General features: G+C 42.9%; 1 protein-coding gene across 2 annotated transcripts in view; it reads left to right on the top strand.

The window, feature by feature from the left end:
* The first annotated feature begins 656 nt into the window (after positions 1-656).
* Positions 657-10,609, top strand: part of EMP3 (epithelial membrane protein 3) — a 35,244-nt gene continuing 25,291 nt past the window's right edge. Inside the window, exon 1 of one of the 2 annotated variants that reach the window (XM_044281542.1) lies at positions 657-800. The gene's annotated coding sequence lies outside the window, so the exon portion shown is untranslated. Of the gene's footprint in view, positions 801-4,254; positions 4,393-10,609 lie in introns of those variants that run through there. The other variant, XM_044281543.1, reaches the window with a different exon arrangement.

The raw sequence follows: 10,609 nt of genomic DNA, 5'->3' as shown, positions 1-10,609 counted from the left end.
TATAAATGCCCCTTCTTAGTGCCCCCAGTAGATGCCCCCATAGTGCTTCTGTCCTCCCTCCCTCTAGTGCCCCCCATAATGTGCCAGTATAAAATGCCCCTTCTTACTTCCCCCAGCAGATGCCCCCATAGAGCCCCCATAATTTGCCAGTAGAAAATGCCCCTTCTTAGTGCCCCCAGCAGATCCCCTATAGTGCTCCTCTCCTCCTTCCCCATAGTGCCCCCATAATGTTCAAGGAAAAAATGCCCCTTTTTAGTGCCCCCAGTAGATGCATCTATAGTGCTGCTCTTCCCCAGTGCCCCTCATAATGTGCCAGTAAAAAATGTCCTTAGTGCCACCAGATTTCTCCATAGGGCTCCTCTCTCCCAGGTGCGCCCCTGTGGACAATCACAGTACATTAGTAAGTGCCTTTTATCAACTTTCTCTACATAATAAATGCCATTTGCTGAAGTGAGACAGCCCCTTTAAGCTAAAACATCTGTCTGTAGAGACAGTTGCAGAATGTGAGTGCTGGAGAGCAGCCTAGTTTTACAAAAAGGGAAGGGTGGTGGTGGGGGCTGTGATTAATATGACTAGCAAAGTTCTCTTTGACTGTGTGGTTTGGATGGGTGTGGGGTGGGAGGGTGTAGGTCTCCATCAACTTTTAGCAGAAGGGAGGAGTGCTGGAGAGCAAACACTTCATGTAAACTCCCTCTTAAGGCATCACTTCTATGTGACCAGCTACAGCACCAGAGAGAACAAGGCAGGAGAAGACCATCTCCTTAAAAGAAGTTACTTTTTTGAGCCCAGACATCTTCTTGGTAAGATACTTTACTATGTACAGTCAAATGTTTTCTATAACCTGCTTAGTCTCACACGTCATACTATTAGTTGGCATGCGATAGCTTTCATTTCATTCTGACTAAATGTATTTTATTGGTTATTTAGACAGAATAATGAATTAAAACTTCTTCTCATACTGGAAGGAGAAATGTGAAAGCAAAAACATCCCTTGCTACTTTTCCTTCTATAGCCGAACCTCTGTTTTCCTGCAGAAGTAGAAGAGGCACAGATGTTGGAGGTAGTCTGTGGGGCCCTGAGATGTGGAGGGAGGTGAAATGAACTCCAGGCTTGTAACAGAATGAACATGTGGTTTCCATCTTTTCCAGAAGTAAAATACACTCATTAATTTTCTCTGCCCACCATCACAGTCCATGTGGACAGTCTTTCCTATGGCAGAACTATTTCTGTGTATATGTAATAGCACAACATATCTGCTTTACAGAATGAAGACATGCTTTCATAGGATGACTATGTAGAGGGAGCGGTGCATAACCACATATGGTTATGTTCAAAATATTTTCACTAGGATATGCCATAACATTATTATCAGTGGGGTCTGACCTTTGGGAACTATGTTCCCTGCACAGAGGGCAGACATGAAGAAATGTGTGTCCCTTAGCGATGAGCGAATTCTAAGATTTGGAAATTCAACCCAAACGTTTCAAAAGAAATGTCTGATTCTAATGAATGTGTGTGATTAAATTCCGTAGAGTTAAAGAAAGAGAGACTGATTTGATTCCGACCCGAATCAGACAGGTGATTGGGCCGAATCGGTCCAGAATTGAATAGAATTTTAAGAAATTCTTTCATCTCTGGCGCCCCTTCAGTCACAGGATTAGTGGAATTCCCTTCCTAGTGATAAGCCATCGATTCTTGGGGTGGGAAGGCCCCTTTAACTGGGGCAAACTAATGATTGTCCAGGATTTTAAGAAAGTTGTAAAAAATAACCATTACTCCTCCACTCCAGCCAGTTCCATCAATCATGTGCTGTACATACAAGCATTATTGCTAAAGCCAGTGATTGGCTGCAGTGGTCACATGAATGATGCAGGACTGGCAGGAGTGGCAAGGGATTCAGCAAAGGAGTAATGGTTATTTTTTTACCATTTTCTGCTTTTAGGCAACTTTTTTGAAAAAAATTAAATCCCAGAAAACCTTTACTACGCAGTTTACCCGTCAAGTGAATGCTGTTGGCTATCTTACACATGGGCCAGCACTGAATGCACCAGCGCATACACCAGTTGATGTTTTCAAGATTGGCTGATTAAGATGAAGGCAATTTAATTGTTGACTTCTATGGTATGCCCGTAGTTTGGGGCATTGGCATAGGTCTGCTTTGTTGGCTGAGCTGTTCCTTTAAGCATATTCAAAAGCATCCTGTGCAGGGCATATGTCTCTTTTTATACAATTGAGCTTAATTTCTATTAAATATCAAGAAGAGAGGTGAGTTACTTCTCAGCATTCCTCGTATCTCTACTTTTGACCTGTAGCCTAAAAAATAAAAACTCTTTGACCTTGTAATCTGTAAATTTGGGCAAATGCTCTGATCTATCTGCTACATGTCTGATGGCAATATAAAAGATGTATTAACTGAGACTAAAATTTGGGGCAGACTATAGAGGTATTGATATCTGCACACTTCAAACTTGGTTAAAGCAGTAGTGGTTTATTTACCTGTATCTTCACATGTGACGTTTCAGCCCCCCATCTTAGACTTTCTTAAGCCCGAGATGGTGGGCTGAAATGATGCCAATGAACATTTGGGTAGCTAAAAGTTTGGAGTGCTGCCAATTTTTCTGGATCTTCAGTAGGGGCGATTTTTGTCATATCCTGTGGGTGTGTACCAAAATGTAAATAATGTATGTGCTTCTCTTTCTTAGTATCTATCTAATATCTATATATGTATATGTCTACCCATTATATATAGCACTGACATATTCTGCAGGACTTTGCAGAGACTATCACCACTAACTGTCCCCAATGAAGTTCCCTATCAGTAAGTCCTTGGGATATGGTAGAAAATCCATCAAACATAGGGAAAGCAAACAAACTCCATTCAGATGGTTGTTCTTGGTCAGATTCAAACCTAGGACCCCAGCGCTGCTAATCACCTGAGCCATGGAGATGCCTAGCTATCTGGAACTTGTGCCATCACTGAAGCATAGTTTGTGGGCTTTATTTATAAAAATGAGAGAAGACAAAAAGGGAGGAGTTGCACATAACAGCTAATTATTGTATTTTCCATTGCTTATATATCGCCAAAATATTCTGCAGAGATTGTCACTATTTACTGTACATCCGACCCCAAATAGTCCCCCAATCTGATTCCCCTATCTCAAACACACATACATACACACAGGGGCTGATAGCAGATAACCTATCAGTATGGTTTTGGACTGTGGTAAGAAGCCAGGGAACCTAGAGGGATCCTGTGTAAGCACATGGAGTACATAGGAATCCATACTTCCCATATTGTGGTTACAACTTTCATTTTTCCAGTGCATGGTAGAACGATGAAAGCAGCAGTGAGATTGTACTGAGCATCTCCTCATCATTTTGGGTGTGCTAGTAAAATGGGGCCGATTTATTCACACAGTACTAGCTGCAGATCTATGATACGCAGTTTTTTCCATGGAGCATTGTCTTGAAAATAAGCATTCATAACATACACCTGCTGAGAACCAGTAACTTGCCCATCCAGGTATGTCTCATCCAGCAAACCAGTACCATGCTGTAACGAATGACTGCAAAACCTCCAACAGTGCTTTGTACAGATGGGCCATTCCTCCTTTTGCAGGAGTGTTTGGCTGACAGTTAATTTGCAATATTTTTCCCATGGAGCATTCTCTAGTGTAACGATCAGTAGGTGTGGAACCACTGTGTCAACCACTCAGTTTGACTTTGGGCTAAAGCTAAGGGCATTATCGTGGCGGTCATCCGGTAGTCACCCTTTAACCCCTATACAAGGATCTGGACTTTACTGCAGGGGAGTTACCAGGCCGTTATCTCCTGGAGTGGTCCCAGGGTGGTTAACAGCTGACCCACGACCACACTGATCCCAGTGTAGTTAACATCTGACCCCTGCAGAGCACTGGGGGATCAGCCAAAACTTGTAGTCAGTCAGTAATAGGCTGAGGTTAGGGCAGAGGAGAGAACAATCTGTGTAGGTCAGGGCAGGCAGCAAAGGGTCGATAAAGTAATCAGGCACAGGTCAGGAAGGGGAGGGTCAGAGTCAGAAATTGGGCAGAGGTTTGTAAACGGGAAGACAAAAAGGAACAGAACATCTTTGCAGGGACCAGCAAGCTAGAACACATATTTCTCAAGCACCACTCTCTTGGGTAAGGGCCCTTAAATACCTAGAAGTGACCAGCCATAGGCTGGAAAGAATTATGGCATGTGCTGGTCTTTTAAGAGCCAGAGGAAGAGCATGTATGCTCCCTAAAGGCAGCAAGAGGATGCCAGGAGGAAGCAGGTCGAAGCCTGCTAGTAACAGACACAGAGGACTCAGGTGACAGGGCCCGCTCTGGGAGGGCAGCAGGTCTGGACTGCAGGACCAGCAGCAGTGTTAGGGTAAGTGGAGCTGTGCAGGTGCCTGCCTGGGGGAGCGGGATGGTGGTGGTCACAGGCTGCCAGCATAACACCATAAATATAATTCTCCATTCACCCAGTGTTATCTCCACTGTCATCTTCAGTGAGAACCAGTACCACCTGAGCTACTTGTCTTCTCATGAAATTCCAGGTTATTTTTCAGCTTTATTTATTGTTAAATGCAGATTAAAGGAATTTACTTTAATAAGGAAACTGTGACTATTGACAGAAAAGAAAAAGAATAAATAAAGAATTGTGAAATAACTGCAGTTTGTTGACAAGATGTGAATAAAACCAAGAGCTGTCATGTGCTCTCTATTCTCAATTGTCTGTGAAATGGATTGCTATGTGGGCACAGGGTTGGCATGTGGGCAATGTGTGAAATAGGGCATGGTCATGGCCGTCACATGGCTGACATAAAAGGTGACCTAGATGAATTGGAGGAGTGGTCTATAGTCATTGCGGTCACAAAGCAAACATCAAAAGGAACTCAGATGCATGACAGAAGTGGTATTATAATGTTTATTGAGTTTAATTATTTATTGAGTATTATAATACATTATGTAATAGAAAATGAAATGCATTGTACTTGATGGCTAAATACAGAAGTAAGTGACGCTGAAGAAGCTGGTATTCAATGGTACTTCCGTCTCACCATTAACACTATACTGAACATACTTGTTTGTGATTCTTGTATGAAAGTACATGTGTGCTCATACCTGTCTATGAATGATAACTATATGCTATGTATTAAGGCAACATATACTAGGTATACGGTGCATACCAACATTTCTATTGCTAAATTTGGGTCATTTAAGCCCTGTTTTTTCTGAAAATTCCTGAAAATCTGGGACTGTTAGCAGCCATATTAAGTGGTTGTCCAATGTGGACATTTCACTTTTTTGGAAGGGTCCCCAGCAATATGCTAATTGTTAAAGTACTCATGTGATATATTTTAGAACTGTGCCTATTGCTGATATATGTGCTGCAACTCCCATCATCCATTCTGTAAAGATAGACTGTTTATTGCAATCAAACAGCCTGGTCATTGCCTCCACCATCATTCACTGGCCCCTACGAACCCCTACTCTCCTCCCTTGCACCCATCTACTTAACATCAAGGGCACCCCAGCCACCACCAGCAGGACCTCCAGAAATTCCAGGGTGTGCCTCAAGAGAAGAAAGGGTGTCCCCGCCAATCACTGCACTTGTGGGGCCAAGGAAGCTCTAAGATGGATAAGCCACCATGAGGACTACAACCACACTCATTTTCACCACTACCACTCCAATGTTTTTCAACAACTTCCACCACACCTCCCTTGCAGGCTGGCGTACAACTGCAAGATAGAGAAGTGGGATTCATCCCTCCACAGAACCTGTTTCCCCTGCTCCAGAGTCCAGTGGCAGTATGCTTTACACCACTTCATCCAACGCTTGTCCTTGGTGATGGAAGGCTCACCTGCAGCTGCTCAGCCATGGAAACCCATGCCATGAAGCTCGTGGCTCACAGTTTTTATGCTATTATTAATGTCACAACAGGTTTGGAACTCTGCAGTTATTGAGTCAGCGTTGACTTTTACACACTACGCGCCTCAGCAGTCAGTGACCTCTCTCTGTAACTTGACGTGGTCTCCATCTTGTGGCTGAGTTATTTGATTACTAAATGCTCCACTTTATAATAATACCACTCACAGTTGACCATGGCATATCAGACAGGGAGGGAAGAAATTTCACAAATTGACTTGTAGCAATGCTGGTGGCGTCACAAGAGCCCATCTTTTGTACATGTTTGTCCATGAGAGAAGTGTGTAGTGCGATTTTATGTCTCCCAGTTCTTTTTGTGCTTCTCAGACTTACCCAGTTGCTTACTTAGTCTATGGAGAAAATCAAGACTTGCCGGCCTCCTGGTCTGCACCGCTCTTTATAGCTTGTGTTCTCTCTATGGGCAACAAACAAATACAACACTGTCTGATGGTGCTGGAAACCACAGAGAGAAGTCTGGATGCTAAGAAGTGGTATCAGGGTAAAACACAAGGCGAGTAAATGAAACCGATTACTCACATTGTGGAAGTATCCATCATAAGTCCAGATGACTGGAGGTTGATCTAAGCAGATGGAAGCCCCCCGCCTTACTTGTGAGAATTCATCAAAATTCCAATGAGTACATGTAGTGTTTAAGAAAAAAAAAAAGGGTGTAATCTACCAAGATTATTTGAAAGAGAGCACTCCGGAGCAGTGCAGCTAGGCAGAAGAGCACTCCACTATGGTTTCCTTTCTATTAGTACGTTGCCCGGCTATCTCCCATATGGAGAGGCGGTGTGTATTTCTGTAGCCGCTCCGTCCATTTCAGGGGGTTCCAGAGGTTCCCAGCGGTGGGAACCCCACCGATCTGATAGTAGATACGGGATAACTTGTTATAGCTGGAATACCCCTTTAGGACCTCTTTGGATTCCCAGACTGACCCGTTTGCATTTCTTGGAATAGGGCATCACAACACTGAGCCTTCAGTTACTGTATGTGACAGGGAACTTATCCTAGGTAGGAAAGGAAGACACAAATGGTTCTTTCCTGCAAGCTGCTATATGCAGACATACGATGGCCAACCTGTTATCTGTATACAGTATACAGTACAAAGCACGTGAACTGTAATTCCAGGCACGGACACACTCACATCTGGAAAAACAATGAACGGGCAAGCACTGAGGACCCTTCATTCTTTTGCTTCACAAGTGTTCCAACCCCTTTAAAGTGGTTTGCATGTGAATACAGGCTGTTTGTCTTCTTGCCTAACCAGGGAGTACCCTGAAAGTGCATCTCCACCCCTTCTCCTGTTGCAAAACCCATATTTTATTTTTACACTTCTTGCTAAAATTTGGAGTTCCAGTTCTCTAATGAAAGCTGGTTATTAATTCACATCACTTCTCTGGACCCCCAGTGCATGGATCTACACATGCTAAAACATGCACCCCCATTCATTTCTATGGGTCAGGGCTGTGTCGTGAAAAATGGACAACATAGAACGGACAGATGGACGGTGAAAAACAATGTTCATATGCATATACCCTCTGAAATTAATGGGTCAGGATGCAGTGTGGATGCTGTCCGTTCACATCCGGACGGAAAACTCGCCTTAGGCTAATTTCACACGAATGGACCGCATCCGGACTGAACCCATTCATTTCAGAGGGTATATGCACATGAGCGTTGTTTTTCCCTGACTATATGTCCATTCAGGAAAAAGCACAGCATGCTCGATCTTCATCCGTTTTTCAAACAGGATTGGTCCATTCTAGTCAATGGGTCAGTAAAAAAAAAATGACAGCACATGCATGACATCCAGATACAGTCAATTTTACACTGATGGTCGCTAGGAGATGCTGTGTGTTAGGCTCAGGGCTCGTTCACACGAACATTTTTTGCGTTCCATATACGGGCTGTTTTTTTAGTTCTGTATCTGTTCCGTTTTTGCGGAACCATCTATTGAAAATTTTATGCCCAGCCCAATTTTTTCTATGTAATTACTGTATATGCCGAACGGAAAAACGGAATGGAACCGGAAACACTACTGAAACAAAAAACGGAAAAACTGATCCGTTAAAAACAGACTGCAAAACGCTGAAAAAGCCATACGGTCGTGTGAACAAGCCCTCATGCACATGACAGCGTTTTGGATCTGTGTCCAATCTCCAATTTTGCAGCTTGCACTCTGACCCATTCATTTCTGTGGGTCTGTAAAAAAAAAAAACTGCACTCGTCCACATTTGTGTGTGTGTTCCCCACATTTTAGAACATTTCTTATTCTTTCCTGTATTGTGGACAAACATAGTAACTTCTAGTAATGGGAGTGAGAGACATGCAGCGTATACATGGAAGGTGCATGGTGTGCAGACCACAATATGCACATGGTTGTGTGCATGAGGCCTTACTCCTCGGTTTTTCTTCACGTGCATGAAATACGGATGTAAAACAGATGCAATCCAGATGGAAAAAGCTGAACGCAATCACAGACAAAACGGATTCAACCTGAATGCAGAACCATCCGTTTTTCACTGAACAGACTCTGACTCATTCTGTGTCGCTTGTAAAAACTAAGCCTAAATGAATGTATTTCTTCACAGATATACTATTACCCCACATATACCACCATATAGCGCATCTTAGGGCTCATGCACACCACCAAATGTATTTTGCGGTCTGTAAAATACGGATGACATCCGTGTGCATTCTGTATTTTACGGAACAGCTGGCCTCTAATAGAGCGTATTATCTTTCCGTGTCCGTTCCGTTTTTTTTGCGGATCGTATGCAAATCCATTAATTTCAATGGGTCCTCAAAAGAAAAACGGAAGTCACTCCACGTGCATTCCGTTTCCGTATGTCCGTATTTCTTTAAAAAAAATAAATTGAACATGTCCTATTATTGTCTACATTACAGACAAGGATAGGACTGTTCTATTAGGGGACAGCTGTTCCGTTCCGCAAAATACGGAATGCACATGGAAGTCCTCCATATTTTACATACAGTCGTGTGCATGAGCCCTAATGCGGACCATAATAGGGCATGTTCTATTCTTTTGCGGAACAGACATACGGAAACGGAATGCAGACGGAGCAACTTCTGTTTTTCTTGCAGACCCATTGAATTGAATGGTCCGCAAAAAAAAAAAACGGAACAGACACAGAAAGAAAATACGTTTGTGTTCACGAGCCCTTACGGAGAATGTACATACTTTAGTTCTTACTCCAGTTGGGATATATATATTAGATAATGAGTGATTATAGGGTCAGAATGTCCCATCTCTATGCGATAATGTGTCATATGTTCTTTACATTCAGCTGTAGATGCCATGAATAGTACATGGCACAAACACAGTCATTGGGACAAGGCCAGGGTGCCTGTGCCAGCTGGCACAGCATTGGAATTTACTAGGAGCTAAGATTTACGTGAATGGCTTTCATTTATGGGAACTAAAGGGGGCTTTGCTTTCTGTATTGTTTTACCTGACCAGGCATGATAGTTAGTAATAGATATTCAGAAGGAAAATAAAATGGAGCTGTGAATGTGTTTTAGGCCTTAGAGCTTGAATGAACAATCCCAAAACTTGGATGCGAGTCTGGAAAGACCTCATGCACACAAATACTGCTCTACACAACCTTCATTTCAATGGTTCTGCAAAAAAAGGAAGGTACTCCTTATGCATTCCGTTTCCGTATTTCCGTTTCGTTCAAAGATACAACATGTCCTATTATTGCCCGCAAACCACGTTCCGTGGCTCTAGTCAAGTCAATGGGTCCGCAAAAAAAACAACGGAACATATATGGAATGTACTCCGTATGTCTTCCGTATCCGTTCCGTTTTTGCAGAACCATTTATTGAAAATGTTATGCCCAGCCCAATGTTTTTCTATGTAATTACTGTATACTTCATATGCCATACAGAAAAACGGAATGGAAAAACGGAATGGAACCGGAAACACTACTGAAACAAAAAACTGAAAAACTGATCCGTTACAAACGGACCGCAAAACCCTGAAAAAGCCGTACGGTGGTGTGAACAAGCCCTTATGCAGAGCGTAATGTAGCACCCCCTGAGCTTCTACTGGACCCTTCTCCTTATACCTCCTTGGCTTTATGGATATAAATACATGAAAAAAGACAATAATAATCACAGTAGCTTGGACTGGAAAATTCAAGACACGAGAATAAAATAAGCTACAAATTGAATCTTCAGCGCATGGAGCACATGGCAGGGAAGGTCCCTCGCTGCGGTCAGATGACTCACATCTGCTTTTCATTTAAGCTGAACACAAGGATTTTTTTTTTTGTGTGAAAGTCACAGGAAGTTAGATTAATAAAATATTTTGCCAGTCTCCTTTTCTACATTTGTGTAGTTTCATGGACGTTCATTCATCTGCGCTTTCAAATTACTAAAATAATCCTGTGGCCTATTTGCAGCCGAGTGGCCTTTGACTGCAGAGCAGAATTCTTCAGAGCTCCTTAGGAAACCCTAATGACTTGTAGACATTCCTGCCTGGTTCAGGAGAGGGGGCACTGGATATAACAACAGCAACTGCACAGCGAGAGCCCCCAGAGATTTGGGGGGGGAGGGGTGGGGTGGAAAGTAGAAATGTGACACTAGAACATATTTATTACCATTCATCTCCATTCATTTTATTTGGGAGCTGCAACACGAATCTTCC

This window comes from Bufo gargarizans, chromosome 2 (genome assembly GCF_014858855.1).
Source record: "Bufo gargarizans isolate SCDJY-AF-19 chromosome 2, ASM1485885v1, whole genome shotgun sequence".
NCBI classification, from domain to species: Eukaryota; Metazoa; Chordata; class Amphibia; order Anura; family Bufonidae; genus Bufo; species Bufo gargarizans.
This window is presented reverse-complemented; position numbering and strand designations above follow the sequence as displayed.